At 47.9% G+C, this 11,824-nt stretch overlaps 1 long non-coding RNA gene across 2 annotated transcripts in view; it reads right to left on the reverse strand.

Annotated features, from left to right (window-relative positions):
* LOC109282976 (uncharacterized) overlaps positions 1 to 8,327 on the reverse strand; it is a 163,496-nt gene extending 155,169 nt beyond the window's left edge. Inside the window, exons 1-2 of one of the 2 annotated variants that reach the window (XR_009455115.1) lie at positions 8,101 to 8,327; positions 1,537 to 1,660 (exon numbers count right to left, since the gene is read on the reverse strand). This is a non-coding gene — a long non-coding RNA (uncharacterized LOC109282976). Of the gene's footprint in view, positions 1 to 1,536; positions 1,661 to 1,758; positions 2,494 to 8,100 lie in introns of those variants that run through there. The other variant, XR_002089998.2, reaches the window with a different exon arrangement.
* Between the last annotated feature and the right edge of the window lie 3,497 nt (positions 8,328 to 11,824).

Genomic DNA, 11,824 nt, shown 5'->3' on the forward strand with positions numbered 1-11,824 from the left:
GCCTCAGTGGCAGATTTGGTGGCTCGCTCTCGCCTCACCTCGCAGCTTCATGTTCCTTTGGGGGAATGGACTCAATGACTCTGCTCCTTTCTGGGCCTATGTCCCTAACATAAATGGGATTTCCCAACTCACTGGGTGCTCCATTGGGTCCAATGAGCAATTTCAGCGCCTGAGCCACTGCTCTGTAAAGTCAATGAGAGCCTTTCCATTGACCTGACTACATTTTAGGTCAGGTTTGGGGTATGTAGCACCATGCCAAGCATCCATAGTGCAGAGTCCTGCCAGTTCAGTCCCAAAGGGGGATGGTCACAGGGACACTGGTTCAGGCCCCTTTCTCAGGATAGTCACTAAAGTTTCCCAAAACTTCTGCTTTGGTAGCATCACAGTTGCTTCCATGGGCAATGCCCTCAGTCTTTCGTTCAAGTCATTGCATTGCCATTAACATCACACAGTTGGGCAGCTTGGAAGGAAAAGGAGAGTGCTAAATCCAGATGATCAATCATCCGTTGTACTGACAATGTCTTTATGAGAGTTGTTTTCACTGGAAATATACACCCACTAACTGCTCGCGTTCCTTGTTTTTCCAGTCATTTCCATTGTAAGAGCCATTAGTTACTGCATAATGAGAATTTAAAGGTGAAAACCTACTGTGTCCTGCCATACAAGATAGATTAACTTATCTGCTTTAACAAGGGCCTACTTGAAACCATGTCAAAAATATTGTTCAAGCTTAAATTTTGCAAGGCAAGTCATTACGTTCCTTGTTATTTTTCTATTAAAGAAATATTAGGGCAAGCGGGGGTGGTGTGTGGGTTGAGGCTTGGATGCCCAAGAGGGCTGCAAATGACACATGGAGCTTTTCGTTTTCACATCAATTCAAGCCCGTGCTACCCAGCACTTTCTCAGTCCCAGTCCTGGTGCAGAGACAGCCACATCTCACAACCTACAACAGTTAGGACTTTGTTGGCAGCCCTCAGCAAACAGCAAATGGGTCTTAGCGGATAATAGCCATGAATTTACCCCTAGACATGCTCTCTGAGATTTGGGCGCAGTGGCTGGGCTAGCTGCTATAACTGGCATTGTGGTTTCCTAGGCTGTCCCTGCTCCACAGGCAGAGGACTTTAAACCTAGTACCGGGATACTCTTAAAGTCTCTCCCTTCCTTTGCTTTTTGACAGAACAAATTGTTAGGGCTCCCAATGACATGAAACCAATCGCTGGACAGTTGCGGCCAAATGAATGCAGCGCAGAACAGGCAAGTCTAACCAAACTGCTGAGAAATGATGAATCAGGTTAAACTATGAGGAACGGGAATCCCACCTCCGGGCAACATTCAGCGATCTGGAAGAACCAAGCTAGTTATGCTCTGCCCTTGTGGACCGACCCTCACAAAACCAAGACACCAGGTTGTAGAGGCTGAGCTGATGAAGACACACCTTTCACCAGGATATCGAGACTCTCTCTAGTTAGGAAGAAGATAGCTTTCAAGTACTGGTTTACCCATTAAAGAACACAAATCCTTTTCTCCTTGTTGTACCTGGTTTTAGTCCATGCATCACCGTCTCTTCTTGCTGTTCCACAGTGCGAGACCTGTCCCAGGCAATCCAAGACGTTTGGTCGTTCATTCAAGCTTTTGTCTAGTAGCTCAAACTATAAGGCACCTGGAAAAAAAAAATTACTGTCAGGCATCACAAGACAAAATAAGTCATAAATCAAAGATAAGAGAAATATTGCCTGTATGAGCTAGCTAGGAATATACCTTATTGTCTTTAAGACCTGGTGATTTGTCAAGTTCAAGACTGTCAACCTTGAAAATCTTCATCATGCTTTCAGTATCTCCCCCAGAGGCACCCACGACCGTGCCTCGAGAAAGAAAAACTAACTCCACTTTGCCTTCTATTTAATTTACTAGGTTTATTCTTCCAGCCATTGCATTTTTCAGATAGTTTAAAAAGGTGACGATTTGGAGACGAATCGCCATTGCAGAAATGATTTGCCGTATGACAGACATTTCATGCTGTCAAGGTAGTTTTGGCGTGTTCCTTGCATCACTTGTTTTTCTTTGAACTTCCCTAGAACAGAAGCTTCCTTCTCCTTTGCGATATGTTCCCCTTGCTTGTCACAAAACAAAGTAGGCTAGAAAAACACAAGTAGGAAACTCAGAGTATGGCTATGAATCAGGCAGTGTAAACAGTCTCGTACGCAGCCATCCAGGATAAACCATGCTCCTTCTGGACAGAGAGGAAGGAGAAAGAAGGCTGGTACCAGTTCAAACCGCTTTCATCTGCTCAGCATTGCCCTCCTGAATTCATGACTTCCCCTTTAGGACTCGACTTCCAAGAGCATGCATGCTACTCTGCACTATTTAATCACGGCATTTTTAGGAGATGGGTTTCCCCTGTAACTGCATGTATCCAACCAGTGGTTCATTTACATAATAAAAGGTAATGCTACAAGACAAAATGGACAATTAAAAAAAAAAAAAAAAAAAGGCTCCTTGATCCTCCCCACCCCTAGCTAGATCACTTAATTGAGCAAGTTACTTAATCTTTTAAAGTTTTTATTGTAAGTGGACTCATTCGGTTCCAGTTTATCAAATGCTTCTTTTATGAGAGGATGTTTCTCATGCCCACCCTGAAGTCTTTGCTAATAAAAAGGAAAGTATGGCCTGGGGCAGGTTGGCACTGAATCCACTTCAGATAAAAATTCAACGCCCATTCCAAATACATCTTGTTTTTAGGAAACATGTAGACTCGTTCAAGGGTGCTGTGTGGCTCGCACTCCTCATCCCAACAACTTGGCACCTCTGGTCTCGTTAATGGTCCCTGAATTCCTCCTGCTGCCCTGAGAATGGATCTGAACCGCATGAGGTCTGTGGCAGTGACCATTACCTTTTACAAGGAATGCTAGAACATGCTTTTGCACATCTTTCCTGACGAAGAGCAATAAACAGTAATAGAAATGGCCTCTTAATTCAGTGCCCATTACAGACAGGGCAAAAAGCTCAAAAAAAGGAAGAGTCAGAGTGGAGAGGAAAGTAAAGTAACCACATGGCTGGGCGTTTGGCAAAGCAAGAACTAAGTTCCACTCCGTCACCAATTGGTAGCAAGTGCCATTAGTTGGTAGACGTTCTTATTTGCCACCAGTTTGGTGGAGTATGTAAGGTAAGTTGGCAAGCAAATATCTACCTCCCAGAACTCTTGAGTGCTTCCTGGCTGCCTTAGCAGACAGGCCCAAAAGTGGGTGCAAGCTGGAATAAGTTTGCTTTAAAAAAATAGGGCCTGACTTACAGCTAATTGGAGCCAAAGAGAGTCTTTGTGCAGACTCCCAGGGGCTTTGGATCAGATGCATAAGTTCTCCAGGTCAGAGGCTCATTGGGAAAGGGATGAGATGCAGATGCAGATGTAGCCCTTGTCTGAGCTGTGTCTATAATGGAGGACTTCACCCAGCAGGCAGGTCTTTCCAGCCATTTAGGACTAGAGAATAGGCACGTGGGTGCCTCCTATTGCCTTAGTATCCAAATGCCAATGATCCCTTAATGCCTTTATCCTCACACCGCACAGGAGGAAGGGAAGCGGGAGGGAGAATGGAGGCAGGGGGATCTCAGCCAAGGCCATGCAGGAAATCTGTGGCAGAACCAAACATGTACCCAGTTCTCCCAACCCCTAAAATATTGTCCTAACCACTGGAGTATTTTCCCCCTAGAACAAAACAGCTCCTTCTCCTATGCTGCCCATCACTCAGGCAGAACTGCAGGAGTTTTTTCTTTGCCTTCTGGACTGGTTTGATGCTGTTACTCAAATCCCGCCATGGCTCCCACAGTGCCCTGGCTTGGTGCGAGAGCAACTGCCTTCAGGTTGCATAAAACTCCCTGCGAATGGGCAGGACAGCAGCGCAGAAATCTAAAACACATGCCTGTACTCACAGGCAAGCAAAAAGGGGCTGATTTTTCCAAGAAAAACTTTTCCATGTAAAAGAATTCATCATCTCCCTCTTGACTGTCATGGTTAAAAAGATGGCCTTGCAAGCCTGAAATTTAAGCTCTTATCGGCATTTTGCAGCTCATGATTTATGAATGGTTTTGCCGGAGATTATTCTCCAAGATTACAGCGCTGCAGTTCTGACAGACAAGTGGAGGAAATTTTACTGGATAACTGGCAGGTCCCGCACTGGCCCGGAGACTTCGCGAGGCGTATTTTGACTCAAATATGTAACAGTATACGGGTCTGCAGTAAATACTGATTGCGCTCAATTGGCAATCATAGATTCTGCCTTTAGAGCCAGATACAAGTCAAGAGATGTCTGTCCCTGGATTTTGTTGGGATTTGCATCAGGCGCTTACTCAGAAATCCCTCTTAGTTTTCCCCCTTTCCCCTCCCCTCATCCTCATCTTCTTGGCTGCAGAATGAACTGTGCCGACTGCTTTTTTTTCTGACATTTGATTGCAGTCTCCCCTTTTTGAATATTAAGGAGGTTATTTAAAGAGAAACGGTGTTTTCTAAAAGAACAGTATCTTGTGTGTTGTCTTTCGGCATCTTTATTGTACGGCGTGTTAAAGCCATGTCGCTAGAAGAGGGTGTTTCTTAGTGATATCCTGTGTTGGGGACTGTTGACCCAAATAACAGGCCACATTGCCTTCATTCCCACTTTTGGCCAGAGACTTTGCAAACTACAGCAAAACAGTGTTGCCTCGGTCCAAGTGGATGCTTGCACTTTCAGCTGCCCAAGGGAAAAGACAGTCATCCTGTAGCCCGGGGCAGTCATAGGATGGCTGCTGATCTCCTGGGGAGGTCAGCTCATTGCCTGCCGAGGGGGCTTTTTCAGGAACAAGTATATATTCTACTTTGCTGCCTTTTGGATTGTGGACTGCGCTTGACCAAACAGCCAAGACTTGAACACCTTGCCTTGAAAGAGTGTCCTTTTATGGGGCCGCCTGAAAGCACATCAACAAGCCTCTTCGTGAAAGGAGGACATTTTTGTTCCCCGTCAAAAAGCATTCCTGCTTTTGAATCGAGCTCTGCCCGGCAAAAGAACGCTTTATTGCTACGTGCCTTCCAGGCAGGGCACTACAGGCCTGGCTCTCCATCGGTCTGCCAGTTATGCAAGCGTCTAGGAACAGCAATTCCTGCATCTGGCCCGGATGACCCCAGGTGTCCCTTTTAATCCTACCATTTGCACTAGCGCAGAATGAGTCTTAAAGAGCCACTATTGCCATTCAGGCGCAGTTCACACACACCTTGCACTAGGTCTGTAATGCCATGTGATGTTCAGCAGTGCAGAATCAGTCCCAAAACATCCTACAATCCTCTTCCCATCCAACTCTTTGTTTCCGCTCTGCGCCCCAGCCTGGCCGATAGCTCAGACCTACAGCACCTTCACATGCAATGCACAGAAGCACATCAAAAGAGCCAGAGAGAAAGGCTCCCCATTTCCAAAGGGAAATGGAGAACTCTACATTCAAGCATGGCTTCAGTCATTTTTATTGGGACTAGCTATGCTGTGGGTGTTCCCAAAGGATCAGGTTTAATGGTGAACCATAATGGAAATTCCTGACATACTTAACATTTTGCCACCCAATCTGTTTCAGAAAGAGTCCCGAGGTGTTTGTATCGCTTCTTTTTCTTTCCTATTTATCTTTCAAGCCTGGCAGCGGTGGAAGGAAACTTTGCACGTGATATCAACTTTCTGCCATGGAAGTGGGGCCACCGGCTCTCCATACAATAAAAAAAAAAAAAAAAAAAAAAAAAAAGGAGGTGGAGAAATGAGACAGGATCTAAGTGCTCAGGAGCTGGTTTTGCAGAAAGGCAAGGCATGCAAATATGCACATGCTACTCTGTGATAGTCACGGAGATCACTCACAAATAAGGGTTTGCTCAGGCAGTCACCTGTTACGGACCACATACTTTGCTGTGTCCAGTTTTTACATGCAGCGCAAAGGGAAGAGAGGGGGGGCAGGCAGGCAAAGAGGCTAATTGACTGGCCACCTACATGTCAAATTTGAAGGTGTCAAAGGTCTGTCTGACTATAAGGGCCCATCAGGCTAGCATGGTTAAAGACTACTATTGCAGCAAGCTGGGGATAACATCGGAGCAAGCTGCGCAGCCCAAATGACCAGGTCCCTCTTTATAACAGGGAGCAGCTTTGCACTTGTGCCTTCTGGAGTATGGCAGGATACCTTCAGCCTCCTCCCACTGTGCCATCGACACATACTTACATCATACAAGCTATCTTTCACGTGCTGATTCAACAGGCACCTGCATGCATTTTCTCTCCTATGTGCCCAAGCAGTCCCACCCCTAGCCTTTTAAAAGCCAGGTATTCAGGTTGTAGCCATGCTGGTCTAGAGGAAAAGGCAATCAGGACTTGTAGTAGAGATATCTTTTATTAGACCAACAAGATTTTTTTTTTTAATTCTTTAATTGCAAGTTTTTGGGCACAAACACCCTTCATCAGGCATTGGAGAAAAGATTGTAAAAGTTCTCCTGGGTAGAAATGAAAGTTCATATTTCATAGGATTTCACAGAGGAGTCAATAAATGGAAAAAATTGTATCATCACAGATCCTCACAGAAGGCAAGAGGCTTTGTACCAGCTATGAACGGACTGCCCAGAGGAGTTTTCCATCTATTGACTCCTCTGTGAAATCCTATGAAATATGAACTTTCATTTCTACCCAGGAGAACTTTTACAATCTTTTCTCCAACACCTGATGAAAGGTGTTTGTGCCCAAAAGCTTGCCATGAAAGAATTTGTTTTGCAGAAATCTTGTTGGTCTAATAAGAGATATCCTCTCTACTACGAGTCCTGATTGCCAGGCCCTTAAACAGAGACTTTCAAAGTTGCCTACAGAGAATACAGATGCTCAATTTCCATAGCTTTTTAATGGCAATTGAATATCCAAATTCTTTAGGCAGTGCTGGAAGATCTTGGTGACATCTCGCCAAGATGAGAGTGGATGGCAGGGAACTAGATGCAGCTCCTTTGCGTGGCTCATCCAGTTGTGTCTCCACCCCACGTTTTACAAACCTCTTGTGGAGAAACTTCGAGTCAGCTCATTGTAAAGCTTCACAGAGGAGAATCAGCAGAAGAGCTTTGCACTGAAGGTGCTAAGGTGGCGTGGTATAAGAGGGTATGGGGCACAAACTTAGCAGGGATGGCAAAGGCTTCAACACACATACTCTTCAGATCTCACATGGATCCTCAGTGTTTTTACTCTAAGAAACAGTTTCTGGTATAACTGCAGAGTAACACTCAGGTACACTGGTGATGCCTTTTGCCTCCAGCTTCGAGCTCCTCCAGTTCTGCAAGCATAATGGAGGGTGGACTCTCGCCCAACAAATAGCTTGCCGCACATGGGGCTGAGATGAGAGTCCAGCTCACAGCCCTCCCAAAGGCAGGCATTCCCCCTCTCTGCAAGAGATGGAGGGGTTACAGAAACATTAAATGCGGCGTTGGCCACCTCTCATTCCTAAAAAACATAGCTTAGTTCCAAAGTTGCAATCAGGCAAGCAACTAGGTACTTGCCATGAACCCAAACTTCCCTGCCCAGGAGTGACAGCTAGGTACCAAGCACTGGTCTTCGTTGCCTCCCAGTGCCATTCGCCAGCTGCTGCCCATGCTGGAGCTGGCTGCCTCACTCAGGTGCTTCCCTTTATTCATAAGTCCAGCCCGGCAGCCAGAAAACACTCTTCCTCCCCAGCAGCTCCACCAGTCTTGGAAAGCCATTTCTCAGGATTATGTTTGAGTGGCCCCATGTGCGCTTTGAATCCACTGCAGTTTACAAGTGTCATAGCTAGGTCGCCACAAATAGCACGGATCAGGGTTGGGGCTTCACTGCCAAGAGAGACACATTGCCCACAGACACAGGAGTCCTGGCTCTTGCCAAGCGCTCCCCAATGCCTTTCCTGTCTGTGGAAGACAAGGCAAACCTTGGTTTTTAAGGGATTGCTGGAAAGACCCATGCACAGCCGTACGTGGGACTCACTAGCCCTTTCAGGGCCATCATTTCCCCTGCTACTGGAGATGGGGAACCCAGGACAGGCCTCCCCCCAGGGAGCCCGGTGCAGCTAAGAGCTGCTCCTTCCTATCTCACAGCTTCCTACCTTCTCTGCTTGGCAGCTTCTCTCTTCCTCCCCTCGGTTGTCTGACTGGATCTCTACCTGCCACCCCTCTGCCTGGGCTGCAGCCCTTTCATCACAGCTGTTTCGAATTGGCTGCTTGATGAGCACAGCTGGGGAGGCAATCAGGCTCTCCAGGAACCCTTCCCAGGGTCCTGGCAGATCTCCCCGCAGGACCAGACCCTCAGGTGCAACGTGCTCCACTGACTTGACTGGAGCTATGACCAGTTGCACCAAACCTTAGGTGAATACATAAGATGCATTTGAAAAGTGAATGCTTGAGGGCACCTTTCAGAGCCTGGGCCAGCAGGCTGTCACACGAAGGGGCTGGTTTTGAGGGGCGCTGTGTCCCAGCAGCTCCCAGTGAAATGTAGGTCTTCAGCACTTCTCTGTGAACCATGCCAGTGAAGGAAAGCAACAGGAGGGGCAGGGAGTGGATCTTTTACAGTGACTAGCTTAGCAAACGCTGCTCAACATACATCTCTAACAGGCTGAAATTACAGTTTTCCCCAGTTTGACAAATGGGGATTTCTGGGAGTTTGCTGGTGTGGGGCTGTGTGTTATTATTGTTATTTTCTCCTCTAGTTCCCTGCTCATTTTAGCCTCTCCTTTGAGGCACCGGTGGGAGAGAAGGCTGGCAGGCCGCAGTGCGTCTCCCTAGGCTGCTCCATGCACCTGCTCATCTGTGCTCAGCTGCTTTGGAAAACTTCCCTGCACGCTTTTCCTTCTTCTTGGTTCAACCATACAAATCAGGGCCTCATTCCCCCTACTCCTTCCTGCTTTGCAAGCCAAAAAGCAGACACATATTGTTCCTAAGTGACAACTACCTCAAGCAAAACAGAAATCCTGGAGCCAGCGAACACTTCCTTAGGTGCATGTATGGTCCTATGATATGACAATTTGTCTCTAGCTGTACTTCATCATTATAATGGCTGGCACTGTAAAATCTCTCTCTGTGTCTATAGGTCTGGTTACATCTATACACTTACATGTGCATCTCTGAATCAGACCCCCAGGAACCCTAAATGAGTCAGTGGGCACAGCTACACGAGATGCCACATTGCTGTAATGACCAGCGGGCACCATCCGTGACACTGGTGCTACTGCGCAGTGGCCAGAAAAGACCTGCGTGCTGCTGGGACTGCACGGTACCCGCCGGTACTGTGCAGTCATTTTGTACTTGCTAGAGCAAATACAAAATGACTGTGCAGTACCAACTGTGCAGTTGAGGGCACGTGTAGATGTGCCCAGTATGAATACTGAATAAAGATATGAGGACTTGACGTCGGTGGGAATTTGCCCGAGTAAGGGGCAGTTTGCATTGTATCGTGTTTTGGAGGTCAGGGAGAACCCTCTGCTATTCAGATACACAGAGCTTAACCCGGTGGGCCCCCTGTCGGTACGGTCAGTCAAATAATAAGCATTGCATTTGCATCCTGGCACATCATGTACAAATAAACACATGGTTTGAATGGGTTGCTCGAGGTGAGGCAGGTGGCAGCACCTACAGTTGCGATTGCTCAACACTTTCCATGATACAATCCAGTTATCTGCTGCTAACAACCATGCCAAAAATAAACCATTAGGGCAGAAATTTTCCACGCTGGGTGTCTGCCTTCTTTATGTCCAAGATGAGATGATGGAGGACGCTCGTCTTCCTTTCCCCTTTGTCCATAGCCCCCTTCAAGCCCCTACATGCCATCTATGCTGAACCTACAAGCTCTGCTACATTTCAGGACCTGAGGTCAAGCCTGGCCTTTTTTGCCTCCTAGCCCACTCCCTTTCTGCAGGATGTCTGAAGCCACTTAGGTACCGCCACTGAGTTCTGCAAGTGCTGGAGGTTGCCAGCGAGCATCCTACAGCTGCCTGGTCATGACTTCTGGCCCTTCTGCACCCCACGGCCTGCGTCTTCCGGCCAGCCCCAGAGCCAAGCACAGAAGGAGAAACACGTCCGCAGTTGGATTCCCAAAAGGCCTTGCTTGAGGAACAGGAGGCGCAGATGTGCAGCAGCTGCAAAGTCAAGTACAGCGAAGGAGTGGTTGGCTCAGGCTGCTTGGGAGTGCCTCTCAAGATCCTTCCTAAATATCAGTGTGGACAAGGAATGTCCTGATTAAAATAATGAATCTCCAGGTAAAAAAGGGACAATCACACAGCAGGGGACCAGACTCCCTTAATGGTCTTATTGGCGCCAGACACAGATGGATAATGCCATCAGCCAGCATCAACCCATGCTGGCCCTGGCCTCTTGTGCTGTGCCCAAAGATCATACACATCTATATAGTACGTCCAGAGACCAAGATGGGTATCACGATCCACCCAGGTGAGCCAAAGGATTCATCATCTGGGGGACAGCCATATGAAACACAGGCAATCCACCGAGAGACAGGACTCACCCCCTGCTTCTCCACAACCTGTTTTCCTCGATCCCTTTTCCCGGCACTCAGGAAGACAGCTTTGCACAGGACCCTGCCTGCTCTGACAGGTACAGTCTCACCAGTTCAAGAAGGGGTGTAAAGCATGCCCCCCACCCTGGATAAACAGCTGAATAGTCCTAAGTTCACACTGTTAACTTGCTGGTGGATCCTAGGACTCTCTAGGTGGAAAGCCGGGGCCTAATTTATGGGAATTGTGACCTTCAATCCCCCTTTGACATTTGCAGATAAGTTGTATTCTGTGGGAGACATGAAGGCTCTTATAGTCAAAGGCTTTAAATCAATCTGCACTACCAGCTCATTAGCTGGGTTTGAGGAATGGGTCAGAGGTAACAATGCACTGAGGTTATTGTGTGGGCTGCTTGCTGGCTATTTGACATTTATAAACCAGCTACATTTTTCTGCCTGGCTCAGTGCATACAAATCACTTCAGTTGATCTGTGTAAGGCACTTCATTGCAGCCAAGGATGGCTTTGGGCTTCTGTGGCCTTTCCTTTGACCTGAACTTGAATAAACCTAATTGCATATGATTTTACTGACACCCAAGTTCCTTTCACACCCCACAAAGTGACCAGCTCCCTTAGGGAAAGGAGATGTTTGCAGGGTAATTGCTGCTTGGGGGAGGCAAACTCTGGCTCCCTGGACGAGTGGATGCTGAAAGCAAGAGTGAACTGGGTTTTTTTTTCCACCGTTCCTCTCTTGCAACCTCCAGCATTTAAAGTCCAGGACGTTCTGGTTTAGAGGCCTTTCTCTGTAGTGGGGAGCACGGGATCTCTTGAGTCCACATTAACAACACTTCATAGGAGCAGGACGTGGGCTGCTGTGGTTCCCCTGCTTCCCCTGTGGCACCTTTGGGTGGGAGGGCTGTCTTGTGTCAGGTTGTCTTATGGCGATGGCCTGGATAGGATGGTTTGGAGGGGGCTGGACTAGACGACACCTCTGGAGGTCCCTTCTGGCCCCACGTCTTTCTGAGTACGGGGACCAGAACTGGGCAAGATGGACCTAGGGTCCGACCCAGGCCATAGCAGTCCTGACGTCCGCTGGCCCCTGGAGAGAAAGGCCCGGTGAGCCGAGTCGCAGGCAGCCAGGGGAAGGAGGAGGGAGGGAGAGAAGCTGCCTGGAGAAAAACACATTCCCTGGCTGGGAAGCCGCTGCAAATTTACAGCCAGGGAACAGCTCGGGGGCTGGGGTCGGGGGGAAGGGAGGGAAGGAGGGAGGGAGGGAGCTGCTGGGCTCTCCACCCACCCAGCGGCCCCGAATAAAGCGGAGAGGAAGCA

The sequence above is a fragment of the Alligator mississippiensis genome, chromosome 10, assembly GCF_030867095.1.
Source record: "Alligator mississippiensis isolate rAllMis1 chromosome 10, rAllMis1, whole genome shotgun sequence".
NCBI classification, from domain to species: Eukaryota; Metazoa; Chordata; order Crocodylia; family Alligatoridae; genus Alligator; species Alligator mississippiensis.